This window comes from Haplochromis burtoni, unplaced genomic scaffold, assembly GCF_018398535.1.
Source record: "Haplochromis burtoni strain Fernald_Lab_line unplaced genomic scaffold, NCSU_Asbu1 Contig_1186, whole genome shotgun sequence".
Lineage (NCBI taxonomy): Eukaryota > Metazoa > Chordata > Actinopteri > Cichliformes > Cichlidae > Haplochromis > Haplochromis burtoni.
Window position 1 is genome coordinate 1 of NW_024583547.1, and position 5,386 is coordinate 5,386.

The 5,386-nt window shown below is 40.9% G+C and overlaps 1 long non-coding RNA gene across 1 annotated transcript; it reads right to left on the minus strand.

Annotated features, from left to right (window-relative positions):
• Window positions 1-5,371, minus strand: LOC121813141. Its single transcript, XR_006053535.1, has 2 exons — window positions 5,278-5,371; window positions 1-155 (listed from the first exon to the last, which is right to left on the minus strand). It is a non-coding gene; the product is annotated as an uncharacterized LOC121813141 (long non-coding RNA).
• Between the last annotated feature and the right edge of the window lie 15 nt (window positions 5,372-5,386).

Consider the following 5,386-nt stretch of genomic DNA (forward strand, 5'->3'; position numbering starts at 1 on the left):
GACTGCAGGCTCTGGCGTAGGCCTTCAGGAACTGACAGTTGAGTCCGTCCACTGCAGGATATTTACACAAAGTGTCGGTGCAGGCGGTTATGTAGGGCTCTGGGTCAATGTCAGTGTTACAGGAGGAGAAGGGCGCCTCCTTCAGGAGATTACAGCTGTACCACAGATAAAAAAACAAAAACAAAACATTAATGAGAATAAAATAAGCATCTGTGATCAGGTGTTTTTATCTTCCATCTGTGCTGAAGTCACATTGTTAGGTAAATTTTGATAATAGTTGTCATTTTTCTACTTAAATTTGTAAGCCTTGGTTCAAACTGTATGATCAACAACATTCTTCTGTTTCCATCCTCCTCCCGGCCTACATCTAGGTGGGGGAGGTAATTGGTTATAGTGTTTAACTGCAGAAACCCTATGTGAAGGTTCTCTGTTTACTTCTTGCCATTTATAACCTCACCTGTGCTTGTGTACCATTAGAGGAGTTAAGCCATACACAGGGTGAGGGGAGATGATCCTTTGTGATCAGGAAGTTACACACACATGCTCAATGCCTTAGTTTAATGACATTTTATGGCGCACCACAGGGAGGTTTAACAGTGGCTGTTTGGGAAACTGTGTGTGAGAGAATAAAAGGCTGCAGGGGAGGCTGGTTCTTTTGGAGTCGTCTGAGGTCGAGGGCAAAAGTGCTGCTCTGAGGATCCGACCAGACTCCCCTTACTAGCAAGTAAAGAACGGTTAAGCTGTTTGTCTTGCTTTGTTAACGGGTGATAAGTCTTTGAACCAGCGGGGTCTGCGAGGTGCAGACACAACACACATAATTTAAGTATAATACAGAAAGATGGTGGATGGCACTCAACCTTCTTAATTTTAATGAAAAAAGAAGAAAGACAGAGGTCATGATTTTAGATCTTTCCTCTTTGGTCCTGCATAAAAAGTCCAGCATCACCAATTTAGTTGTGAAAATAGACCCCAGCCTTAAACATGACTCATATGTCAACCCTGTGGTTAAGTCCCCCTCCTAGAAACCACCTAGACACTTTGATCCATGTGTTCGTGACCTGTTGTCTGGATTATTGTAATTCTCTTTTGACTGGAATTAGCCAGGCCCCCCTCTCATTCTACAATTGTTACAAAATAGCGCTGCATGATTTTTAACTGGTACAAGTAAACAAGGGCACAGAAAGAAAAAGAGTCTGGACTTTTTTAAGTTGCTTGAGGACGTTTGACCTCACATTCAAGAAGGTTCTTCAGTTCTAGGGTCAAGCGGTGGAGAGTCCCAGATTTAAGACCTGTGGGAGTATCCCCCAAGAGGGACAATCGACCCCCTAATGATCCTCTACCTAATCACATGAGCAAGGTGTGAAAACGGGTGTGGGTCACAATCAGCCAGGGTTTTGGGTGAGCTGTCCCCACGCCAAGGTGTGAAGACCAGTGCTGGGCAAGTTACTTTGAAAAAGTAATTAATTATAGTCAGTATTGGTCAAGTTACGTGAAAAAATTAATCAGTAACTAATTACTGATTACTTCCCCCCAAAAATAATCCCGTTACTTTACTGATTACTTATTTTCAAAAGTAATTAATTACTTAGTTACTTAGTTACTTTTTAAAAACACGATTTACAACCTGAATAGGTGATAAAGCGATAGATCTTTCAGCCCAATTCTACTTTTTCTACATAATCCATCATACAAAATGTAATCAAATGGAAAAGTCTCTTTTTAAAACTTGTTTTATTAGTTTTAATCTTTTAACTTTATGCATCAAGCAAAAATTTAATTATATGCAACATTCTCTGACTGGAAGAAATTAGTTTAACATTTAAACCTATTTTCTGCACATTCCAGCACATAAAATAAAATATTTTTTGTGTTTACACTCAGTCTTTCAAATAGATGCAAGTAAAACACAGCAGAAAATAAATAAAGTCAAAGACTCAGCGGTCCTGTTGCTCTATTTTCACCTGTAAAGCAGGAGTGGGGTAGGCGGAGGTTTACCCTGGTGCAGGTGTGCCGCGGTCAGTGGAAGAATCCGCGAGTTTCTCTGTGAGTTTCCCATTACGTCGTTGCGCACTCGGTGCTTGCTTGGAAGTTTAGGGTTTTTTTCGCTGTAAAAAGAAGTTTTCTTCCCACGCACAATGGACGCTAATGTTTTTGTCACTTTTTATGGAATCAAACTCAAAGTAAGGTCAGTACTTCCACGCTTTAAACGCTGCACGCTCATACTCTCTCCCACAATCGATATGTGATCCATTGTTGATCTGCACACAGCTGTTGTCGCACTCGCTTACGTCACTGTCATGAGACATTCTCGCAAAAAAATCACGGTTTTAGAAACGCAGTAACGCAGCGTTCCTACGGGAAAGTAACAGTAATCAAATTACCGTTTTTGCATGACCGTTACAAGTAACGCGGTACTGCCCATTTCTGATTATAGTTACTAGTTACATCTTCAAAAAAGTAACAGAGTTAGTAACTGAGTTACAAGATTCTAAAAGTAATGAATTACTTGAAAAGCAACTATTGCGTTACTTTAAAAAGGTTATAACTGGACATTTTAACTACTTTTGATTTTACCTCTACATTTCACCTTTAAAAACTATTTACTTTGTCTTGTTTAGTATCATCCTTTTCAGCACAACCTCAAGTGTCTGAATTTACAGTTGTTTTCATTTTGACATACTGTATTAACACAATTGATCTAAAATCATACAAAAATCATAAAATCTGAGTAGAAAAATCTATATTATTTACTGTAACAACCGCAAACAATTCTGTTGAATCATATTTCATAACTTTAAATGCAAATATAAATTGGCAATTTTAAAATCATATGCACAGTTACTTGCAGCCATTTACCCAGATTAATTATGTAGGCCGCTACTTCCGTGCAGCTGATAGAAGGTGTGGTAAGCTGAACACAGCTTCAACCGATGTTTGTTGAAAAATAGTAACATGACTGCATTTTCTTGTTAGTAACAGTAACGGCGTTGTAACAATAGAAATAGTAATTAGTTAGATTACTCGTTACTGAAAAAAGTAACGCCGTTAGTAATGCCGTCATTTCCATCACTGGTGAGACGAGTGTAGGAAGAAAAAAAAAGCCAAGGTTTTGGGTGAGTTCGCTGTGAAACCTGGCCCCACCCTATCATGTAATTTCTTAGGGTCAAAAGGCCCAGGATGTGAGTGGGCGTTAAGGCGTCTGGGAAGGGATGTCAGAGCTGGATTATAGATGGCAGACAGCTGGTATCGTAAACCCCCGCCTCTGTTCAAAGATGGTCGCTCACAGTGGACATAGATGGCTTCTTTCACTCCTCTTTCAAACCATCTGTCCTCTCTGTCCAAAATGTGAACATGTTCAGATCTGAGCATTCCTCATTGCACTGTACAGCACACACTACATTATTAAGTTTGTGTTTAGGAGTTCTTGCATTTGGGAAGTTTTTGTCTGAGTGTGTTGCTGGGCCTGAAGTACATTGAAGTACATCTCTCTCCTTTCACTCTCTACACGATGCCTGGGCGCAGCTCATTGTAGGCTCCCGCCCCTGGCCTTCACCACCTGCAAGCAATCACCTGTGGCTCCTCACCTCGTTTGCTCTCACTACTTAGTGATTGAGAGCACCTCGTCTGGACTATTGAGTAACGCTCGTCAGTGCTACTTTAGCCTAAGCCAATTTTGAGTACTCTTCTCATTGTTAATTCCTCATCTCTGTGTGCAGATCCTTCGTGCCCTGTTTGGAAGTTTGGACACCGAAGCCTATTTGTGAGTACGGCAGTGAGAGTGGCGGGTGTGAGAAAAGGACCATTCCAAGAGAATTGTGCTGTTCGTGTGGAGCTGTGCGAGAGAGGACGTTTCCTGATTCTTCCCTGTACCCCTGGGAACCTTGGACCCTTTCCCCTCACCTGTATATAGTGCACCGGGAGTGTGTAAATAAAATTTAAGTTTCTGTAATTTTTCAGTCTGCGCCTGAGTCCTCCCAGTTCCATCGTGACAAAGTTCAAGTAATGTATTCTTATTTCTTAATTTAAAATAACGCAAAATCAGACTTTAGTTTGCAGTACCGTATTTTTCGGACCACAAGGCACACCGGATTGCAAGGCGCATTAAGTGAAACAAAGCAGTCAGATAGGTCAAACTTTACTCAACTCATTCTTCTTGCTTCCTCCACTTCCGTACCATTCATTAATATTGAAGTCTCTCACAGCTGCTCTATTCCCATGTTGTTGAAGTATATTATTTTCACAGCACGTAGATTGTCTCTGGATATTTTCTCTCGTCTTGCAAGAATTTGCTGCAGCGTGGGTTGTGTTGGTTTAGAAGTGTGGGTAAACTCCTCGTACTCATTGTCATGTTGGGATTTTAGGTGCTTGATTAAATTACTTGTGTTAAATGCGCTACCTTTAGAGCCTCCTCTGGACAATTTCGCTGAGCACAATTTGCAGTCCGCCTTTGTTTTCGCGTCTTCGTTCACTTTGAAATAGTTCCACACGGCTGACATGTCTCGCCTCGCCTTCTCCCCGCTCTGAGCTGCAGCCGGGGCCTGGGGGCGGGCACTCGGCGCCTGTGATTAACCCCTTACATGCCGCTCAAACATAGACAGTTTCTCAGACCGTGGTATCGGTCTCCGGTATCAGGGGACTTTTAACGAGTACTTTAGAAAATGTGGTATCGAGGCCGATAAGATAGATAGATAGATAGATAGATAGATACACACACACACACACACACACACACACACACACACACACACACACACACACACACACCTGTGTGTCATTTCCTCTTTAGGTCAGTTACGATTGTTTGGGCAGTTGTTTGGTTTGTTAAGTTTGCAGTTTTGCCTGAGTTCAGTTTTGTTTCTTTGACCTCTTTTATGACTCAACATTTATTACTTTTGTAAATATAATTGGGGGTTAAATAAATGAAAACCATATTTTTTTAATAATCCTTGACTCCTGCTTTTTTAACTCGGTCCATCACAATGTTGTTTTATTTTTTATAGTATGTAATTATGTTTCATCTTATCCTATTGTGTTTTTCTTAATTTTTACTGCTCTTAACTTGTGCTTTCTGCCGTGACCAAAAATATTTCCCACGTGTGGGACTAATAAACGTTTATTTTATCTTAACTTACAGCGATTTGATGTTTTGTTCTGGTTCTCTTATGTTTTTGTAATCAGATGTGTTTATCTTCTATCTGTGCTGCAGTTATATGTGATGTACCACAGAGATCAAGGTACAACACAGATGTTCCCTGCTGTGTGGATCAGTCTGCTCACCGTTCAGTCACACTGGTGCAGTCGATCGTGCTGTCAGCAGTCTCACTGTACTGCATCTCACAGCTAGGGGGCGACAAACAACAAAGTTCAGGCTCATTCATACAATACA